Source organism: Capra hircus, chromosome 5 (genome assembly GCF_001704415.2).
Source record: "Capra hircus breed San Clemente chromosome 5, ASM170441v1, whole genome shotgun sequence".
NCBI lineage: Eukaryota > Metazoa > Chordata > Mammalia > Artiodactyla > Bovidae > Capra > Capra hircus.
The window spans coordinates 44,560,217-44,584,449 of NC_030812.1; the positions used below are offsets into that span (position 1 = coordinate 44,560,217).

General features: G+C 38.1%; 1 protein-coding gene across 2 annotated transcripts in view; it reads right to left on the reverse strand.

Moving 5' to 3' along the window:
* Positions 1–14,616, reverse strand: part of RAP1B (RAP1B, member of RAS oncogene family) — a 47,335-nt gene extending 32,719 nt beyond the window's left edge. Inside the window, exon 1 of one of the 2 annotated variants that reach the window (XM_018047553.1) lies at positions 14,405–14,616. The gene's annotated coding sequence lies outside the window, so the exon portion shown is untranslated. 2 annotated transcript variants of the gene reach the window in all.

A 24,233-nucleotide genomic window follows, 5' to 3' on the forward strand; every position in this document is an offset into this window, starting at 1 on the left:
TAACTCCAGCCCACAGGCCAAATTTTACCATGTCTGTCTTAGGTAAATAATGTTTTCTTGGAACACGGCCATGCAATTGCGTACTGTCTACAGTTACTCATACTAAATCAGCAGAGTTGAGTGGTTGTGACAGAGACTATATGGTCCACAAAGCCCAAGACATTTATTAACTGGCCCTTTACAGAAAGTTTGCTGATATTGTCCTGGAAGAGCTAAGGATAGATCTTGTCTATTAATTCACTGTTGGCAAAAGGGCTTTAGTTCAAACAGCTACTCAAAATATTAATGGCTACCAGGAGTGCAGTTGTTAATAATGATTTGGGACACAAAGGGAAAAGAGTACAGTTCTCAATAATCAATGTCTGTTATGGTTTAGGAAAAGGAGAAACAGGATTGTAAATAAAAAACCTTTGAAAACTTCTGCTATAGAATATTTCATATTGTTTGATAGTTTCACAAAGATGAGTTAGCTGCAAAATAATATGCAAAAACCTCAACAGAAAACCCCAAAAGGAATCGAGAATGGTCCATGTGAATGCTTAGGACTGTCTCACAAACAACAATTTTGGTTCTGGTATGGTTGATGTTGCTCTATTTTACAACATTCAAGAGGCACCTTATTCACTTGGTCCACAGATTCAGTTGTTTATTTGTAAGGACAAAAAAAAGTATTATTAGGAGAACTTAAGGTAAGACTCCAACATATCCCAAAACTCCATCATGTTTTACATATAAAACTGAAAAGGGTATCTTGGGTAAAGTACATTCTTTACATGTGAAGCTAAATTTGATTTATTAAATCTTCTCACTTTGATTATGAAGTAGCTAATATAATAAACAGCCTAACATTAAAGTATTCATGTCACTAGGGCTCTGCAAAGTTTTCTTTCATTTTATTTTTAAAAGTTCTTTGTTTCTTGGGCCTATGTCAAGTACTTGTGCCCCAGCTACCAAGGGAGTCTTCAAAACCTAGTACTTGGCATTTTCAGATTGTCTACCAAGACTCATTTAGGTCTGCGGGTTTTCAGATACCGAGTCTCTCTAAAGATAATGTGAACACCCACATCTGTATGTTCATATATGACATTTATAGTCAGATATTATGTTTCTGTCAGATGCAGCCTGGCCAAGGTATTGGCCATACCCTGGTGGGATAGAAAGTAAAGAGCCATGCATTCGATATTTAAGTGGCAAGGCACTGATGGGAATGGTTGGGATGTCACAAGGTCAGATCAAATTTAAATCTTAAAGCCCCTAAAGTCTAGGAGAATTAAGTGATATTAGACCAGTGGTTATCAGTAACATCTCTCAATATCATAGGAATTGGATATGCGTGTGTTTTTAAAAGTACTGATAATACCTCCTTTCCTCAAGATCCAAAGACCTATATCCCTTTTTTTTTTGGCTTCCAATTAAGTGTTCAAAATTTAGTACAGAAAGGTCTTTGTGTTCCTGAGGCCTCCAGAATATTTTAAACAGTTCTTAGTCATTCAAATAATCCATTCTTAACAGCTTAGCTTCCACACATCACACGAAAGAAGAGACACCACCACTCCAAAGGGATGACTATTTGGAGGAGTAAGAAGGTTAACCAGATATTTTACTATGTTCCTAGTGAAGCCATATTTTCTCCAAGCCTCCTGAATTTGTGAGTCCAGAATTTAACACTTACAACAAAGGTGCTCAATACTGTTTGCTGAACAGGTTGCAGGATGAAATGATTACATCAACTACAAAGATATCCTCATTACTTAGGGAAAGTATTTGTTTTCACGCATCTCGAGAAATCAGAAGTGAAGCTCTTTACTACCAGCAGACAGATTAGAATTCAAGTTAAGGGTAATGATTCCGGAACAAATCACATTCATTTCTATGAATGGAAAAATGTCACATTTATTTTAACATAGATATTTAGATTTTATATTTAGATTTTAGATTTTTTACTACCCCCCACAAGGATAGGAGAACACTTTTTAAACAGAACTTTACAGTCCGTTTCAATTTAAGGCTGAATTCAGAAATAAACCGAATTAGTCTTCTATGAGACAAGGGACACATGACTACACAAATTTTTATTTCATTTTAGTGTTACCTTCCTGAGATTTTAATGACAAAGCTTAACATGACTGCCCCCAAATGCACTTGAAACCATAATAAGAATGCCATAATTTTAGACTGTGGGTTTATATAATTTGCATTATATTCTAAGTGAAATTTCAAGACCAGGGCACTCCTAATGGAAAATTTCCTAATAAATGTGCCACAAGTTCAGAGGAGAAAAATTAACCAACAAAAGACTGTGGAAGCACAGGTACTTAACATAGTTTTCTCTAATAATGTCATTATCTTAATCTAAGCAGCAGTTTATATTAGCTAATGCCCACAATGGTGTATGTAGCTAGCTGTCTAATTTAATAGTTCTTCCTGTTACACTCTAGCCTCCTCACTTTATTTACAGATGCACTTAGTACCCAGTAAAATAAAGAGCACTTAGACAAATAAAAGGCATGCCACATTTGGAAGCTATAAACAATGCTTACATTTTGGCTTTTTCATACATTATTCCACTTACTAGTATAATTATTAGGTCAATAAGCACTTTTTAAAATTAAGTAGCTTTGAAACATGCCTGTCTTGGCAATTATGGATACAAGTCAATGTCTAAAAATAGCACACACGTTTGCATTCTTGGACATTAACATACACCAAATAAATGGATAAAGGCAATGAGGACTGAAGTTAGAGGTAATTAGGCTGCTAGAATAAGGTGAGCATACGTGGAAAACACAAAAAGTGGGCAGGTACTTCTTATGATCAATCCTGAGTTTCAAAGTAGGATCTTCAGATTTTTAAAATTCTTTCCTTGTCAATACCAAGTAATTCCACCAAAGATGTTACAACAGAGATTATGTTAGTCCTACAATATGCCTATTCTAACTTTCTCTTGTGCTCTTAGCTCACAATTAAATGTATTATATAATTCTTAGAAATCTATCAATTGGGAGACAAACTGCAGGGTATAAGACTTTCAAAATCAAAGAAGAAACCTTAGCTAAAATATGAGCTCTCAAGCATTACATTAAAAAAAAAAACAAAAAACAAAAAACACTACTACTTTCCAGGCACTAATATATACTCATGAATCTCTACTACTTTCATACATTTTAACTGGACTCAAATTAGGTGGTTCTCCCATACCTTTAAAGACTTTCACACCCTCAGCAGTGCCTTCCACCCTAAGTCTGTGTCAAAATGAACTCCTTGGCAGAGACTGTTTCTATACTAACTGCTTCAAAGTAACATTTTCAGACCCTGATGTCCTCACCAAAGACACAAAGTAATAAAGAATAAAGCCTTTCCAACTATTTAAGACCCATTTCTCACAAAATTTGAAATCAGAAAACCTCTGAAACCTAAAGTTTAATTTAGTGGCAAAACCTGACCTATATAAAATTTTTATACAGCAAGATTTCACCTAAGCACTGATGTAAAGCTATTTACAGTTTTTATTTATCCCATTTACTATAATTATTCATGCTTCACTTTAGAAATATTAAGTGCTTGATTACTCTTACTAAAATTCTAAACAAACTTTCCCCAAAGTTCTGAATTCCTAATTACCTGGCACCTAATCTCCTTCTGGAGAAGGGAATGGCAATCCACTCCAGTATTCTTGCCTGGAGAACTCCATGGACAGAGAAGCCTGGCGGGCTACACAGTCTGTGGGGTTGCAAAGAGTCGGACACGACTGAGTGACTAACACAAGGGTTATAGGTAAAGTATTATGGACCTATAATCCATTTCATAAACATCTACTACAGCAAAATACTCCTGAACATACTTTTCACTTTTCTAATTTCTGTGTTGTCTACCTGGGGTTCACTGTTAGTCTAAAACTAACCCCTTCAATGTCATGTACACTCTCACCTCACTTTCAAGGTCATCTTGGACTACTAAAGTCTAAGAGTTTTCACTTCTTCCTTTGATTCTATAAGCACTCATCTATATCATTCATTTGGGTATTATCTGGAACTTCCATTTACATTTTGTGATGATTAAATTTTCATGTCTTTGCTAAGAATCTTTTGTGCATAATAACGCAATTTAATCATAACATACAGTAACTGAGAACAACTAGCTCTCAATTACAGGCAGTCAGATGAGTGAGTCCTCAAGAGACAGATGCCCTAAATAATGAGGGATTATAGCTGGAAATAAATGTAACACTTAAAAAAATTCAGTGTAAGAAACAGCCTATGATGGGAATTGATAAGGACAAACCGTTGAACACTGTATTCTCTCAACTAAAATTATACAATTTGTCAGACCAGCCATCATCAAAAATCTACAAACAATAAATGCTGGAGAGGGTGTGGAGAAAAGGGAACCCTATTGCACGGTTAGTGGAAATGTAAACTGGTACAGCCACTATGGAGAACAATATGGAGATTCCTTAAAAAACTAGGAATAAAATTACCAAATGACCCAATAACCCCACTACTGGGCATATACCCTAAGAAAACCATAACTGAAAAAGACACATGTACCCCAATGTTCACTGCAGCACTACTTACAAAAGCTAGGACATGGAAGCGACCTAGATGTCCAATGACAGATGAACAGATAAAGAAGTTGTAGTACATATACACAATGGAATATTACTCAGCCATAAAAGGAAATGCGTTTGAGTCAGTTCTAGTGAGGTGAATGAACCTAGAGCCTGTTATACAGAGTGAAGTCAGTCAGAAAGAGAAAAACGAATGCCGTATATTAACGCATATATATATATAGAATCGAGAAATATGGTACTGATGAACCTATCTGCAGGGCAGGAATAGAGATGCAGACATAGAAAACAGACTTTGCACACAGCAGGGGAAGGAGGGGGGACAAAGAGAGTAAAAACAGCAAAAGTACTCTCAACTCACACACACAGTGATCAAACTTTTACTCTAAAACCATAATTTCTAACTGATAGATAATATTGATTATCCTCTACAGAGGACCCTCTGGTGGACAAGATACATCAGCCACTAAAGCACCATAGTGCTTTTCAAAGTGGAGTTTACCACTTTTGCTCAATAGCAGTCCTGCTCCTTAGAAAGAGAACTTCTTAATCACCATTCTCATTCTTTTTCTGTTTTACTTCCTGCCCTTTCACCTCTTAATTGCCTATTATCATTACTTTCATGTAAACAATAGAAAAGTGTTATAATGCTCTTCTGTATTTAAAAGCTTGCAAATCTAATCTTTTCTTTGTTGTTGGTGGTGGTTTAGTTGCCTCGTCGTGTCCGACTCTTGCGATCTCATGGACTGTAGCCTGTGGTCCTCTGTCCATGGGATTCTCCAGGCAAGAGTACTGGAGTGGGTTGCCATTTCCTTCTCCAGGGGATCTTCCCGACCTAGGAATCGAACCCAGGTCTCCTGCATTGCAGGCAGATGATTTACCAACTGAGCTATGAGGGAAGCCCTTTCTTTGTTGAAGGATGACCAAATACGAGACAGAGCTCTCAAAAAAAGAGCTTAAGTATAAAAAAGCCTAAAATAGAGGGAATTTCAAACATTTGTTTAGTTAGCAAATAGAACTATATAAGCAATTGCAAGTGGCAACTTTGTGACTCGTTTGCATGTCCAGGACATAAAATATGATCTTCGTATGTTCTCTAATTCAGAACAGCCAGATGGCTGACCAGTTAATTATTTAATATAGGGAGCACGAAAGCTTCCTATTAAACTCCCCTACCTTACTGCAGGATTAGCTCATGGAAGCAGAAATTCTAAATACTTAATCCCTGAAACTATTCTGAAGTTATTACCTTTTTACACTTCTCTAAACCACATCATATCCTCTCTCTGATACACACCCTGTTCTTTCAAGTAGTGATGTTCAGACTCAATACTCTGTTTCTTCACAGAACGTACCCATTATTTCAAGGGAAATAACTGGCACTAAATTTCCAAGAAACTAGGTACACTACAGACTATAATTTATGTATCTTACTTCTTTCATAATCTGAAATTACTTGAACTGCATGCAGGTTAGTTTAAAAATCCTTTAAAATTTGGAACAACTCTAAGACACGACTTTTATAAAAATGGTTGTTTAATGAGGTTTGTTCTTAAACAAACATAAAAAAGAAACAACTTTCTTCTAGAAGGTAAAAACATCATTTGTTTTGGAGAACTATCACGTCAAATTCTCAGGTCAAAGAGACATTATTAAGCTCGAAAGGGGAAAAAATACATAGCTTCACTGTATGAAAGCTACTGTGCTGTGCCTAGTTGCTCAGTCGCGTCTGACTCTTTCTGACCCCAGGGACTGTAGCCCACCAGGCTCCTCTGTCCTGGGGATTCTCCAGGCAAGAATACTGGAGTGGGTGGCCATACCTCCTCCAGGGAATCTTCCCAACCCAGGGGTCAAACCCAGGTCTCCCACATTGGAGGCAGATTCTTTATTGTCTGAGTCACCAGATGAAAGCTACTACATATCCTAAAATTGTGAAAGACAACTATTAAAAATATATTCAAGGTTATGCCAAAACTTGAATACAGTAACCTATCTATGGTTAAGTCATCAGATGTACAAAACAAGTATTAAAACTAGAAAGTGGCTTTTAAAATTACATAAGCTATTACTGTGATCAATTGAATGAGAGGAATTCCCTGTTGGTCCAGTAGTTAGGACTCAGTGCTTTCACTGCCAGGAAACCTGGCAGTTCAATGCCTGGCCCGGGAACTAAAATTCTGCAAGCAGTGAGATGTGGCCCCCCTCCCCCACAAATGTTGAATAGACTGCTCAACAGGAAAAAAAAACAAAAAACAAAAAAGAAACTAAACTTGCTTCACAGTGTTCATCTATGGTTCCTATTCTTCTCTTCCCCTACAACAAAAATTTGTTCAATATATTGTAAAGCATGGAAAAATGAGTAATACACACAAAAAAGTAATAACCAGACAAACAGATGGGAATATCTTAATAGCCTTTCAAATAAATGTTGATATTCTCTTTTGATGCTATACCAACCTCTATTAGCTGCAATATACTGGAATCTATCAATAAATCAATAAACCTTTTCAGTAAACCTTGTGTTCTCTTTAAGACTCAGTGGTCTAGCTAGAACTTTGGAAGGATTTCTTATCCCTGCATGATTTTCATGCACTGGTGACTTGGAATATACTTGCTTATAGAGTCATGTCCATCTTCAAATATTGACATATTTTATTACATAGTATTTTAAAAACCATGTTCATTAACATCACCAATATCATCAGAAAACCTTTTTTAAGATATTGAGAGACTGGGAAGCGCCGAGAGTCGTCTGCGTGGGACAGGACGTCTTGGTCCTCATGTCTGACCATGGAGACGTGAGCCTCCCACCCGAAGACCGGGTTAGGGCTCTGTCCCACAGGGGCAGCGCCGTGGAGATAAATTAAATGCTGGAGAGGGTGTGGAGAAAAGGGAACCCTCCTACACTGTTGGTTGGAATGCAAACTAGTACAGCCACTATGGAGAACAGTGTGGAGATTCCTTAAAAAATTGCAAATAGAACTACCTTATGACCCAGCAATCCCACTGCTGGGCATACACACCAAGGAAACCAGAATTGAGAGAGACACATGTACCCCAATGTTCATCGCAGCACTGTTTATAATAGCCAGGACATGGAAACAACCTAGATGTCCATCAGCAGATGAATGGATAAGAAAACTGTGGTACATATACACAATGGAGTATTACTCAGCCGTTAAAAAGAATTCATTTGAATCAGTTCTGATGAGATGGATGAAACTGGAGCCGATTATACAGAGTGAAGTAAGCCAGAAAGAAAAACACCAATACAGTATACTAACACATATATATGGAATTTAGAAAGATGGCAATGACAACCCTGTATGCAAGACAGCAAAAAAGACACAGATGTGTATAACGGACTTTTGGACTCAGAGGGAGAGGGAGAGGGTGGGATGATTTGGGAGAATGGCATTCTAACATGTATACTATCATGTAAGAATTGAATCGCCAGTCTATGTCTGACGCAGGATACAGCATGCTTGGGGCTGGTGCATGGGGATGACCCAGAGAGATGTTATGGGGAGGGAGGTGGGAGGGGGGTTCATGTTTGGGAATGCATATAAGAATTAAAGATTTTAAAATTTAAAAAAAAAAAAAGATTGAGAAACTGTGAAGAGCACAGTTGCTAACTAACACAAATTTTACAAAATTTTAATTTTCACCTGAAAATTAGAACTTTAACTATTGCTTATAAATACTGTCAATCTTTTCCTTTTAAAGCAACAGGTTCACTTTAGAGAAAATGTAATACCCAAGTCTGAAAAACTTCTTCAGTCTGTCAAGCATTCTTTTAAATAAAAACAGAGTTCATTAAAAAAGTGGCTGATTCAGCTTGCAACTCAAATAATCACACAAATGCTTTCCATAGAGACAACCATTATACTTCCGTAAGGAGCAAAAAAAAAAAAAAGTATTTTAAGCATACTTTCTATTTAGTCATAGTATACTAAAATGATGTGTATAAAGTTGCTCTGATTTTTTTTTTAACTTCTTCATCAAGTGTGTTTAGGTTTTCTTTTTTCTTTTTTAAAGTGTGGGTATATGGCAATGAAGAATACAGACAATGACTGCTAATACAGTGTGGTACTCTGACCTGATTTAAGATGTCAAGCTTTATCGACTTTTGGTTTTGTACATTGGTGCAGCTATCAATACAGTGAAAACGCAAAGGACATCTCAGTATTACTGTAAAAAGTTTTCTACTTGTAGACTCCCTGCAAATGTTGAGGCAATCCCCAGGATTCCTTCGACCATTCTTAGAAAACCACTGAGCTAGACAATTTATTTGTTCACAATCACAATTTTCTTCCTTAGTTCTCATTCACACCTTAGTAGGAATCTTAAAAATTAAGTAACCTAATCAACTTTACTTGGCACTAGCAATGCTACAGGTGAAGAGAAGCTTTATCATAAAGAATAAAAATACTACCCGTTAGTGTATTTTATAAACATTTATGAATGATACTGCACTGAATCCTCAATATCTCTAAGTAGTATATGCCATCTTTCCCACCAAGGAAGCAAAGAGGTTAGGAAAACTTCAGAAAAGAAGTACAAATTTTGCCTTAAAATTCACTGCACTGGTAAAAATTACAAGTGATATTAATTTTCTTCATTATACTTATCTGTATTCAAAGCACTTTAGTGTAATATCTCAAGTTCAACAATTTCAAGAGCAGCACAATAATACACATGTTTATATACCTCATTACCATCCTTTGTTATTATCTGTACAGTACAGAATTCAAGATTCCTGAGGGATTCCCCAATTTTGCTATAGATACTGAAGAGCTTAACGATAACTACAAATTTTAGAAACAGCAGATGTAACTATGCAGGCATAATGTAGTCTCACTACAACCTTAAAGCACAAGGTAAAAGTTGGATGCAACATGCACACCACTTTGACACCAAGAAACTATTAATTAAACAAAAAGAGCTTTTATTTATAGTCCTTATTCCCAGTATCTAAGAACTTTTAGAAACTCCATTTTTTTTTAGAACACAGTGACTTGAAAAATATATTCTAATAAGGAAAAATTATAGAAAATACAGATAATTAGAATTTTGAGTAACATTTTCCATTTCCTCTTTGGAAGCTTTTGCCAAAAACTGCTATTAAATGGACAAAACAGATTTTCTTTCATCTTTGTTTCTTTCCCAGAAGGCAAAGAGGAGGAAAGCAACAGGTAGAAGTGATCCACCAATAGGGCAATTAGTCCACTGTATACTTTGAAAATAAAGTTACTTAGCCAAATGCTAAGTTTTAAATACAGGAAAGAAAACTGTTTTATTAAAAGTACTATTTACTGAAATAAATACTCAAAGCAACTACTGAAAAACTCAAGAAGCAGCTCTATCATGTAGTAAAAGTGATGATTTCAAGAAATCAGTAGTGATCAAAATTATGTACAAGTGATCAAAATTATGTGTAACTGGTTTAAATGGATGCTCTCTTCCTTTAATATCTTTAAGTCTACCTGTCCAAGTTAAAACCTCTCACCATCCACCACTGGACAAGACCACCTAGTGCACGCACAACTACAAAATTACAAAACAGTCAGGAACCAGTCCAATATGAAATACAAAATCAGAACATTAGATAATTATTCTGTAAGTTTTTAATAGACTAAGATTCTTAACTTAAATGTGAACATATTTCTAGTACTTGAGCACCTCATATACAATTTTAGACTTAGTAATATCCCAGAATATTGTTCTACACAGTAAATTCCAGATGGAAATTCTTAAGTTCATATGGCAAATATACACCCTTTTTCTTTTTTAGCCTCAGGGTATCTTGTGGGATCTTAAGTTTCCTGACCAGGGACTGAACCCAGGCCCTGTGCAGTTAAAGTGTGGAGTTTTAACCGCTGGACCGCCAGGGAATTCCCCCAGTATTTTTCCTTTTGGTAAGTAATTTAAACATTATTTAAAACCCGGATACATTTCCTCAAATTGTCATGCCTTTCTTTAATAAGTTTTAAGGCTGGCTCCTTTAAAAAAAGTTCAAATATCTTGATCCATTATTGATACAATGAAAAATTCTTTAAGACATTACTGAAATAATAATCAGTTGCTATGTAGCCTTTATTTGACTAATATCAGTAATAAAGACACCAGTATTAGGAAGTATGGAGAACTGTATTTCTTTTTGTTAGTGGTGTACTTTAAAAAGTGATTTTAATTTTTTTAAGGCAGCAAGAAATTCCTGGTAACTTTTCTTCTATAAAATATAAGATTAAAGGGACTGGTCTTAGAATCCAGTGACCAAATAGGTTCAAACAAACTACAAGATTAACCATCAAGCCAGTCTTTACTGCAAATAGATAATTTCATTCTATTCCTTGTACCTACTGCTTCCATTGTATTCATAAAATTTCCAAAGGACTAATAAATGACTTAAAAGTCTTTTCACGACTTTTTAAGTTCTCAAAAGGTAATAATTAGTACCTTTTAGTACTACTGCAAAATATTTTAAGAACACTGAAAAACATTAGGTTTTCAGCACAAGGGCAAGTCATTTGCAGATGTCTAATGTTACAATGAATCATTGCATCAGCCAAAATGTTTTTAACTTTTTCGAAAAGAAATCCAATTTGAAAAGGGCAACTCTTATTAAGAGTCTTCAAAACTGATAGAAGAAAAAAAAAAATCAAGGCATAAACTTAGTTACAACCTTATATGGTCTTACAAAGTTTACAACCAATCTTAATCAAGATTTTCTATAGACTGAACATGTTACATCACTGCCATAATAGAAGACAGCTTTTGACTATTCAGTTCATAAATACTAAACTACTCCCCAGGTCGGTCAAATCTAAACACTACAGATCAATAACCACTCCCTCTTTACCAATACATAACCCAAAAACACATTAAGTCTTTGGGAAAATGACACATTCATACCAATAAGATCCTGATATTCAATAATAAAACTGTCTACTTACACTTTTGGAAGAAAAACAAATGACATCTTTGAAAAATTAACCAAATTCTATTTGTATGAGGTCTATTCCCTATTTAATTTCACTGCCTTAATAAACACTGATCAAATACCTACAACAAAAGTCAAAGAAAACTGAACATGGATAATTTCTCACCCAAAGCTTAGACTTTATATTTAAAACAACATGTATAATTAGTTACTATGTTATCAATCTCCGCATCAGCCTTCTACCAATATTGAATTATATCAGAGGACACACTTGATAACACCCTCCTTACATGGTGGCTCCTTACCATGGGGACTCTTTCACTTTATACAGCTAAGAGAAAATACTGAAATGCCACAGTACAAGATTGCTTTGAGGATAAAAATCAATCTGTAAAAATTCAAATGGCTCCAAAGCCAATGTGGAAATGTTTCTTTTTGAAGGAATACAAAGATCTCTTCAAATATCATCTCTTTTAAATATTCATTAGTTAATATCTAAATATAAATGCTAAACACTACGCACAGGCAAGGTTCTAGGAATGAAGATACAGTAGAGAATAAAACGGGTCAAGTTCCTACCCTCATGGTACTTACATTTAACAAACCGGTAGTATCTACGTTAAGATACTATGCCTGTGTTTCAGGGCATACAAACAATACATGGAGTTTATAACTTAGCGGGATAACAAAAAACAGGTAAAGTAACAGACGGGAGGAAGCGATACTTGTCATAGAAGACACGATACTATTTTCATAGGGTGGGGGAGGGTAGGGGTTAGGGGGCAGAAGGAACAACACTGTCATGAACCCACATCACATTTTAAAAAAAAGTCAGTTTATTATTGGGTTCTTCAGTTGTATTTCCATACCTGGAACATTAAAACCAAACTGGATACAGGTGTTTCAAAGATTTACTTTCTGGCTTCTTCAGATAAGGGAGTCTCAGAATTTATTATGAATGACAGAAAGAAAATGCAAGTGAAACCACCTTCACAACAATGAAGAGACCAAAAGTATGGATGGGCTCAAATAAGACTATCATTCACGGCTCTGTGTTCTTAAAGTTATTTAATCATTCTGAATATCAACTTCCTCTCTTAAAATCTGGTAATGAAACTACCCAAAGGGTTCTTCTACACTGACTAAGGTACTTGATGGGACGTCTATCCTCTACAAAATGTAATAACTCACCATAAAAACGTCGTATTTTTTCCTCCAGCTTCTCTACTATGGATAGACTGCTGCTGCTGCTGCTGCTAAGTCGCTTCAGTCATGTCCGACTCTATGTGACCCCATAGACGGCAGTCCACCAGGCTCCGCCGTCCCTGGGATTCTCCAGGCAAGAACACTGGAGTGGGTTGCCATTTACTGTCCTTCAAGTCAGCAGGGCCACTGACTAGTTATCTTATCTCTTCTAGGCCTCAGTTTCCTACACCGTAAGTTCAGAGGGTGGGAGTGGATGATCTAAATAGCCCTTTCCGGCCCTAAAAAGTCCCATGACTACATTATGACTCAAATACTATTCAAGGTTCAGTATTCACGAGTGATACCAGCTTTAAGTTAAATGAACGTCTCCCCTTTTTAAGTTACCTCTTGCTAAGATTTTGTTGAGCAAGTCCAAATAGCATTCTAATTACAAAATAAGAGGATAAAAAAACGAATCTTCGAGTTGAAAGCTTTAAGTTTTATAAGAATTATAAATTATATTTTAGATGTTTATATAGTAGATGCCATGCTACTAGCAAAACAAAAATCCAATCAGCTTGAATTTTAAAATATTAAAATCACAATCTTCATTCAGTGTCAACTTTCTACCCCGTTAAAACGTGATTTCCCATTACAGTAACACACAACTGCTCATCTTCACTTCGAACAAGAGCTGCAGGGCAAAAATGTTGTTCTAAACTAGTAAGAGGGAGCAAGCAAAGAGGAAGCAAATGGTCAGCTTAAACTCAGCAAGGACAGTCTTTTCTCCAAAGACTCAGCAAGTCTTTTCTCCAAAAGCTATCGGTGTTTTGAGAAGGAAAACTAGGATGGTTAGATTCAATGGGGGTAGTTTTAAACAATATTCATGGCGCTGACAGACAGTGTTAGGATTAGACACACCGAGATGTCCGAAAAAGAGAAGACGACAAACTTCCTGGATTTTCTTTCCCTCTGTAAGAGAAAGAGATTTCCTCTTCCTGACGATTGGAAAGGCCCCTTTAACAGTTTTTTCTCTTCGCGGTGGCTGCTGCCAGATTAGGTGGGGCTCCCTCCGCTGCCTTCCTCCTGCCACTTCCCGCAACAAATGGAGCAAACCAGCCCGGTTTCAGGCAAACTTTTCCCCTGTCAGGCTCGAGCCCGCAAGGCGCCGGGGAGTGGTTTCTCCCGAAAGCTCTCCGCCCCTGCTCGGGACTGGGGGAAGCTGAGTCTCCGCAAAAGACAACTTTCTGGTTTCCGTTCTAACTTCCACTCACACCCGGGAAGGAACCGAGGCGGCCGGCAAGGGGGCTCCGGGGCGGGGAGATGAGTCTTCCGGCGAGGGACGGCGGGCAGCTGAGAGGCAGCGGCGGCCGCGGCCAGAAAAGAGCAGGCGGGTGGGGGGGTCCTCGGGCTCTCACTTCCTCCGCCATATTTCAGACATTTGACCCCTTCCGCAAAGCGCGCTGTTCCCCCGCGGCGGCGGCTCGTCCCCGCCGGCCTGGGAGGCAGCGCGCTCGCCGCACCGGCGCCGGGCCCCAGCACCACCTGCCGCGCTGCAAGGCCGCCGTCGCCGCCGCCGCCGCCCTGGCCCCCTGACCGTCGCGCGCGCCCCGCCCGGCCCGCGCCGCACCCCATCAGCTCCCCTCCGCAGGCGCCCGGCCCCCGCCCCGCGCGGCCGCCGCCGCTCCCCTCAGTGGCCACGCACGCACTCTGCCAACCTCTCGCGCTGTCACCGGGTGCCCGCAGCCAGCGTCGCCTCACGCTCCCTCCGGGTCGCTGCTCCCGGCGCCACGGCGGTCCTGCCGCTACCGCTGCTGCTGCTGCTGCTGCTGCTGCCGCCGCCGCCGTCGCCGCTCCGGCTGGTTTACACGCCTGACTCTGGGCGAGGTTTGGCGGTGTCGCCTTGACGTCAGGCGTTCAGCCTCGCTCTCGCTTCCGTCCGCGGGCGGGGCGCGCGGGTGCGCGGCCCGGGAAGGGGCGGCACCGAAGGGCGGGGCGAGAGAGTCGAGGGGCGGGGCCGCTCGTGCAGACGCCGGGCCCCTTTCGCAGCGTTTCGTCCTCGGTGTTTCTCTTCCTTCTCCACGTTGCCCTTTCGGCCTCGCCTTGACTTCTGAGACCTTAGTGGGTTTACGCTGGTGCCAAGGGCTTAGAAACCGTCCGAAACTCAAAAGATGCCTTTAGTGCAAACTGTAGTTTAATCACCGACGCCACCAAACAGTTGGTGCTCGCGTATTCCTTTGTGTTGGGGAAAGTGGCCCGAGAAGTAACAGCGCTGTTTCCACACCTAGAGCTCCCGTGAAGGTGCGTGCCTAGGCCAGGGCACAGTCTTTTTCATTCTTGAAATGGTTTCTCCTGAAAGGTCAGGTGTCTTAATCTATTACAATTCTTTCCAAATTACGCCGTCAAACTCAGTTAATCAATACATAATCCCAAACAACTTTGTACCTAAATCAACTATATGAGTGAAATAAAGCGTGTATTTAAATGCATGACTCGAGCACTCTAAAAGAATTACCTATAGGGGTCCTTATGATGTGACTACTGGGCAACAGAAAGCACTTTCTCTTCTAAAATGCCTCGTTTCAAAAAGGGTGGGGACTTAACAGTGGAATTTACCACTATTAGAGAAAAGGCTAAAATACAACTACCCTTTACACAAGATGTTAGCTTTTATAAAATTGAGTTTTGGTGGACAAAAGTATTCAAACAGCAAAGTGCAGGGAGAATTTGGGATTGGGAGGTCATTAAAGATTTATTTTTGCTTAGTCCATAGTTTAACTGGACCCTGTTATAAAGCATTCTTGAAATAAATCTTTATGAATTTTTATAAATTTGGAAGATTAGCGAAAATATGATTACTTTTACTCTTTTTAAGAATACTAGTAATCGAAAACTAAGTTAAAGGAATAGATAAGAATGAACTATAATTATCCTTGGTTTTTTTGTATGTAAGTGCTTTCTAGATTTTTCATGATTTAGGTTGATGGAATATGTTACGTATTTTGGTTATTTGTTTCCTTAGAAAATCCTTTTAAAATGGAGATTTCAAAGGCAAGTGTCAGAGCAGTCTGTAGGAATTATTGTAAATTCTGAATGAATGAATCGCCAATAAACTTAAATTTATTGACCTTTCAATTATTGCAGAAAACTTTGAAAAGTCTGAAAGCCTGAAACTGAGTTCATGGGAGCAATGTTACTTGGCTATCCTGTTTTTTCCTTTCTCTCTCTCTTTTTAAACTCTTTGACCTTTGGGCAATTGATTTTCTTTTTTCCCCAGAAAGAGTAGGTTTTAGAAGATTGGAGCTAGAGTTATTTCGAGTTTGAGAGAATATGTAAAATAGTTTAATTAAAATATATTTGTAAGAAAAGAAAAGAAAAACATTTGTTTTCTTCTGTTAGACTGGAAATCCAGGCAAAGATCTTTTAAGCACTGAATTCATTTTTGGGTTTGAGTTCTTGAAAGCTCCTGTCACCTTAAAACCTGCACCATGATATTCCACTGGCAGCTTTAATAGGTCATGCGGGCAAACTGAACTCATCACCTTTGTCACCAAACAAGTTTCTTCTCCTTTGTTGATTATATCATCTTTTAAATTACCTTAAATTGTCTAATTTAAATTAGACTAAATTATCAGTCTTAAATCCTGATACTCCTTTTTCTGCCTTTCCTGAAGCCATCAGTCAATTGGCAGGTCTATCAGATAGTAATTCATTTCTCCCGAATCCGCGCTGTTTGGCTTGGCGTTTCTTCTCAACTCTTGGACTCCGGGGGCACCTTCCTGCCTTGCCTGTGGCCTCCTCTCTGTTCCTACTGTCATCCTTTCTACACATTGTTGCCAGATATTACCTTAAAGCTTACTAAGCAAGCCACTCTCTTCCTAAGAGAGTATTCAGTTACTCCCCTGTCCTACTAAAATTAAAATCCTTGTATCTTATTTTTCCCTTCCACTTAAAAATGGCTTACAGTCAGAGTAGACTTCTCATCTTGCCCAGCCATAGTGCTTCCCCACCTCTCTGGTGTGCAGAGGTGATTTCCTCTGCTTGGAATGCCCCTTCCTACCTCTGCCCTTCATTCAAGGTCCATTTACTTTCTCCAAAAAAGAGCATCTTTTCTGATAGTTCCAATTTAACGTGGTCTCTTCTCTACTGAATCCCCGTAACACTACTGCTCCCTTTTTTTGTCACTTATTTTCTACCTTCCTACTAGGGCAGTGGCTTGCAAACTTTTTATATAAAGCCAGATAGAAAATATTTAAGTTTTTGTGGGCCAGATCTACAGCTACTCAGCTCTGCCTTTGTTGTGCAAACAGCCATAGGATACATAAAGAATGAGTGACTATTTCTAATAAAACTTTATTTATGGATACTAATTTGAATTTCATACAATTCAAATATTTTTCTTTTTAAAAGTAACATTAAACATGTGAAAATTATTCTTAGCTCATGGCTGTAACAAAAACAGATGGTGGGCTGCCATTGTTTGCCTGGCTGTACTCAGGGCCAGCTTTGCAGGCATGTGATAGGGCTCTGTGCTTAGAAAGTCCCCATAATTGTTTCAGTGAGCTCTGATGTCATCATCTTGAAATTTTTAATGATATTTGAACAAAGAGGTCTGCATTGTCATTTTGTACTAGGTCCCTCAAATCAGCTAGTGGGTCCTACTGGTACTGGGAGATAAAGTCTATAAGATAAGGATATATATTTCTCATGTTTGGCATGGTGGTTTTCCTCTAATAGGCAGTGATGGATTTTCGGTTCCTTAAGTACTGTGAAACAGTGGAGAACACCAGAGTCAGAGTTCAGCTCCACCCCTTACTAGCTGCATGTGATGGTGGTGCTCAATCATTCAGTCATGTCTGAATCTTTGTGACCCTATGGACTATAGCCCCCCGGGATCCTCTGTCCACGGAATTTTCCAGGCAAGAATACTGGAGAGGGTTGCCATTTCCTACTCCAAGGGATCTTCCTAACCCAGGGACTGAACCACATCTCTTGCTATGGCAGGTAGATTCTATACCGCTGTGCCATCTGGGAAGCCAATTAGCAGCATAGTCTTGGGCAAATTCCTTAATTCTATCAAGGCATAGTTTTCTCATCTGCAACATGGGGATACATAACCTCTGCCTTACAAAACTGTTGTCAGATAGAGAAAATAACCATATCTTAGCTCCTGCGACTAGACGAAGAACCTCAAAATTAGGTTTCCCCTTTTTAGGGGAAGTGAATTAATAGTGTGCTCACCCATAATTCTTGCTGTATTAAACCTGATATTATATTTCTGATTTTCTATGTACTTGCTCTTTTAAATGTTGTACTTCAAATACCATTTATACCTCATTAGTTTCATTTCAATGGTCCACATAAGTAAAGGTCTTATTGCAAATGCAAAATTAGATTTTAAAGAACCTTCACATTTACAACTTTCCTAATTAACAATTAATGATTATTCGCATTAACAAGAGTCATGCTGTTTAACTTCCAATTAAGCATGGTTATCAGTAGCATTGAGAATCATTAACGTTAAATATTATTACATTATTTCATTCACAAATTGATAATATTAAAATCTGATCCTTTCAAGACACTTTGTTACAAGTTTTTCTATTGTGTAAGTGTGTACGTGTGTGTGTGTGTGTGTAATATATGATTATATAAATGTAGTTCTGTTTCTTTGCAACACCCTGCATAGCTGGGGTTGGAGGTTGAGAAGGCTAAGAAGGCTGTTTGTTGATACAATAGAGGAAAAACAATGACTTAAATCCCAGGTTAGTTTTGTTCTGTTTTCTTGGTTCATGATTGTGTTTCAAACTCTATGCAGTTATTTTAGAAATTCTAGCATTTAATCATGTGAGAGAACAGGCAAGCATATTAGACCATTGCTATTATAGGAAAACAACTTAGGACTCATACTCTCCTAGGGTAGTTTGTGTTTCTCTAAGATTTCTGATTTGGGGAAACCTCATACTCATATATCGGAGGAGGCAATGGCACCCCACTCCAGTACTCTTGCCTGGAAAATCCCATGGGCCGAGGAGCCTGGTAGGCTGCAGTCCATGGGGTCTCGAAGAGTCGGATACGACTGAGCGACTTCACTTTCACTTTTCGCTCTCATGCATTGGAGAGGGAAATGGCAACCCACTCCTGTGTTCAGAATCCCAGGGACGGGGGAGCCTGGTGGGCTGCCATCTATGGGGTCGCACAGAGTCGGACATGACTGAAGCGACTTAGCAGCAGCAGCAGCAGCATACTTATATATAAGAAAAATGAGGTAGTTTGGCATGGTTTTTACTCTAATAGCTATAACCGCTTATTTGTCTCAAGATAGGTTTCAAATTCTGTCTGTACTCTATTTCAGTAGTTGTAGGCTCGACCACCAGGTCTGCCTACACCACGTCAAATAACTCTTAACAGTTCTATAATTTTGTCATTGATAATGTCTATAGTGTAAGGAACAGATTATACTTCAATTTTTTCCCCTTTCTTAAGCTATAGCTGAGAAAAACCATACAAATGAAAATGACATTCCCAGAGCCACCATGTAAATGAATGTTGAAGCAGAAAACCACTGGAAGAACCAGCTTCACAAAATTCCCCTTGTTGTGAAACTTTCAAAAGAAATTCAGAAAATCTTCAAAAACCACATAAAAGTACTTTGAGAATCTGGGCTTTCTCCAAATCAAACATCTAATAAAAGTATGCCAAAGATGCCCAAAAGTTAGGTGTCCTCTCAGACTATCATTATGACAGTCCTGGCTTCTATTCTCAATCACTCCCAAGTCCAGTGTATGAATCACATACTTAAGTAATGATGACCAATTCCAGGAGGTTGGTTTGAATAATAATCCATTATATAGATGAGACGGCCAAAGCTTAGAAAGGCAGAGTGACCAAGGCTATGTATAAAAATGTGGGTAAAGTTGAAATGTATATCTTAGTTTGCCTACCTTCATCTGGCACCATGCTGCTGAGGCTGCTGCTGAGTCGCTTCAGTCGTGTCCGACTCTGTGTAACTCCACAGTCGACAGCCCACCAGGCTCCACCGTCCCTGGGATTCTCCAGGCAAGAGTACTGGAGTGGGGTTTGGCACCGTACTGTCCTGTTATTCCTTTATTAAGGCTGTTCTTTCAGCCAGAAAATCTCTTCTGTCTCTTGTAATTTTCTAAATCTTAGTCATCGTTCAAGACCTTGTGGTTTCTTGCTTCCTTGAATTTCCTTAATAATTATTGTTTTTAACACTCATTTGGTACTTATCAAACATTGCCTTACTTAAATTGCTTTTGTCTTCTCTCCGTCCTGAGATCTTTGAGAACCCAAACATATCTTAACATTTCTTTGTACTTACCAAACTGCTTGGCATCACATATTAGAAATAAAAATGTAGTTTGAGGGGACATCAGTCTTGCCAATCTTGGTTGGATTCTCCAAGCTGATCAAAGTGGATTTGTGACCTCTGGCAGTTATTTAACCTTTCAGAGTTTCTTACTAGTAATCTTTAAAATGTACATAAAAGTATTTAAAATATAGTTTTGATATTTTAAAATAAGGGATCCTGTATAAAAATGGAAGTAATATAGAGTAACAACTAAGTGGATTGGTGCTGGAGTCAGATTACGAGTTCAAATGGAGTTTCCATTCATCTTAGGGAACTTATTTCTGGTTCCTGTTTTCTCATTTGTAAAAGGAGTACACCAATAGAACCTATGTTATGGTTTTATTGTGAGGATTAAAAGAGTTAACAGTGCAAATAGAATAGTACCCACCACAAACTAAGCACTCTATAAATGTTGGCTACGTCATCATGAAAAGATTCTCAATAAATGCTGGTTCGTACTGCATCCTCTGGCACAATAAAACTTTGTACAAACATAGTAAGAGTTCAACAAATGCTTGTTAAACTTTCCTTTTGCTCTTTTTATGACAGTCGGACATGACTTAGTGACTGAACAATGTGACAGTCCTCAGTGAAGGATTGGTTGTGTTCTAAACTTTCTTCACATCAACAGTTTGTAACTTGAAAATATTTATGGAATGGAAACAATGCTATAAAGTTTATAGTGTGGCTACCTTAAAATATGACTTGATTATTAGGAAAGGTGAGAAAAAAAAAGGCTGTTTTAATCCATTGACACTGAAAAACACAGTTCCAAAAGTACTATTTCAGCTGCTACTAATCAGCATTTATAACACTTTCCCCTTAATTTTCAAGGCACCTTATTCTCATGGTTTTTTCTCTCCAGCTTTCTCATCTTCCCCTTTCTATTGCTATCCCTTCTTCCTCCTGACCTTTAAGGGTTGGAGTCCCCAGGGCTTGATCCCGGGCCCTTTTCTTCTTGGATACTTTCCTCTGGGCACTTCTAGTCTTTCCTATGACTTTGTATGCCACTTAAGTGCCAGTGGCTCATAGGTCTATATCTGCAGTTCAAACTTCTTTGCTGAGCTCCACATGCATAGAACCAATTGCCTCCACGAAAACTTTCCTTGGCTGACCTCCCCAAACATTCTCTTCCTCCAGGAATCCTCCTATCAACCAATGGTATCAGCTCCCTACAACTGAGAACTATCACTTCCCTTTGCCTTACTCCACATATCAAATTCTTTACCAAGTCCTGTTGATTTTACAGTTGACCCTCGAATAATATGGGGGTTAGAGCCACTGACCCTCCACTCAGTCCAAAATCTGAGTATAATTTGTAGTTGGATCTCCTTGTGAGTTGGGAGGGTCCTCTAGATCCTCAGTTCCTCATGGGCAGATTCACCCAAACTTAGGTACTATAGAGCTGTAGTTTTTACTCTTGGAAAAATATCTATATATAAGTGGCTCAGCACAGTTCAAACCCATGTTGTTCAAGGATCAGCTGTACTTCCTAAACCACTAAAATATGACCACTTTTCTCCATTTTCATTGTCTGGTTCAGTTATATACTTTTGCCCTTCCTTCCATCCATTCACTAAAAGTGATCTTAGTTTTTTAAGAAAACTTTTTATAATGGAAAATTTCAGTTACACATAGAAGAATTAATGAGCCTCCATGTACACATCTTTCAATTCCAACATTTATCCTAATTTTTGCCACTCTTGTTTCATCTGTCCCCTCTTTTTTTTTTTCTGGTTGGAGTAGTTTAAGGAAAATCCTATAAATAATTTAGTATGTATTTCCCACAGATAGGAACATTTAAAAAATATAACCACAATGTCAGTATCATACCTTATAAACTTTTAAAAGATTCCTTAACAAAATATGATCCCCAGGCCAAATTTAAAATGTTCTGATTGTATTCAGGATGGCTCCTTACTGTTGATTTGTTCCATTTGTCATCCAAGCAAGTTCAAACACAATATTTAATTGAATATTATCTTAAATGTTAAATATTATCTTAAATCCTTTTTAATCTCTAATAGCTCTCTTCCTTTTGTTGAATGGATAACCATTTGTGTTTTTTTGTGTGTGTGATGTGCCTTTTTTTTTTTTTCATCTTTCAACTTCTGTATAAATAATATGACTTTTGGTGGATAACTGTGGCAAAATCCTATAGCTTTAGAAAAAAATCCTATAGCTTTGATATCACACATACTTATCTACAAATGCTAGACTGAGAAAATAAGGATCTTCCTTTCACATATTTACATTATGTCAAAAAATATGGAAGATGGATCAAAAACTATTTATTTATCTCAAAATCCAGAGAAGTGAATATACTGCATACTAGAACTTATCTCATTTGCTCCTTTAAAAAATCCTTTGAGTTGGATATTTTTATCCCTGTCTTCAGGTTAAGAAACAGATTGAGAGAGGCTAAATAAAAAATATGGGACTATGGCCTCAGTCTGAAACAGGGTCAGAATCGAAGCCCCAGACTGTTTCCCAGAGGCTCATGGTCTCTCCATCCAGCCACACTGCTATAGTAATAAAGCAATGAAAGGTGGTTTCAATAGGGAAAAACTATCAAAAGACAATTCTGGTAGATTCTTCAACCAGCTTTAGAAAAAATAATAAAAGAGTCCAAGTCCTACTTGAGTGTATATCAGGGGGAGTAGGTTATTTTGAAATAAGGTGAATGTATATGAGAAAGTAACTACTCAGTGTAATCCCAATGAAAATTGGTAAAAGTCTGATAAAAGTCGAACAGTGACAGAAACAGCCTCCTAAGGGCATTTATCTCTCAGTGCCCTCTTGCTCTTGCTGATTCTGTCCATTTCTTTTTTCTTTTTAAATTATATCCTTTTGCCTTTTTAAGACGGACTTTAACATCGTTAATATGCTTATACATTTCCTTCCTGCTTTTCTGTAGACCTCAGAACCACAGCTTCTTTTCACTAGGATCCCTTGCCCCTCCTAACTGTCTCTAAATTCTTCAGTGGCTTGTCATGTCCTTAATGCCTAAGAAGACATGTCAAAGGGCTATGTTAACCAAGGGAGAGAAATTATGTTTAAAATGTATTTGGCTTGAAAAATTCTGTCTGTTTCACCAGTGTGCCTGCATGTTCCTGCATTTACTCCAGCTGTGAGCTAGCCTGGCCTCCTCCTGCTTTTCTCCATGCTACTAGCTTAAGATGACACAAGAATCGCCCTGAAAAATCACACATTTATAATTGCTTCATGAATAGAGACATCCACAAACAACAAACAAAAAGCAAAGAATAACTGACCAATAGCCAAGAGAAGGAAAGTATTTACAATGTCTTGGTTAATGGGTATATTTCCCAAAGAACTGAAGTGTCAGGGAGAATAGATTATTTTGTTTTTAGAAGCATTGCTCACAATAGCCAAAAGGTGGAAGCAACTCAAATGTCCACTGACATATAGATGGAGAAACAAAATGTGGTGTGTACATACAATGGAATATTATTCAGCCTTAAAGGAAATTCTGAAACATGTTATATCATAGGTGAACCTTGAAGACAGTATTATGCAAAGGGAAATAAACCAGCCACCAAAAGACAAATTTGCATGAGTCCACTTATATGCGGTACCTAGAGCAGTCAAATTCATAGGGACAGAAAGTAAAATGGTGATTGTAAGAGGCTAGTGTTTAATGGGTACAGAGTTTTAATTTGGGAAGATGAAATTGTTCTAGAGGTGGATGGTGGTGAAGGGTGCAGAGCAGTGTAAAGGTATTTAATGCCATGAAACTGCACACATAAAGGTGCTTAAACTGGTAGATTTTAGGTTACCCAAATTTTACTACGATTAAAAAAAAACTGTTAAGAAACTGGACTCTGGATCAGAAAACCTGTGTTCAAATTATGACTCCTTCACTTCACTTAGCTTTGAGAATCCACACTATTTCTACATCTTGAGTTTGATTTGCTTCACCTAAAATCTGGATTAAGAAGAGTACATACTTAAATATATGATGGGGAGAGCAACAATTCCTAACTAAACCTGTTTCCTCTCTAAACAAACAAGCAAAGGCTTGTGAAAATTAAATATTTCTCTCTAATATCATTTATATTAATATGTTGCTTTGCACATAGCACTCAATCAATGTTAGACACTGTAATTTTATGACCATTTATTTACATTTAGCTCACTTTTAA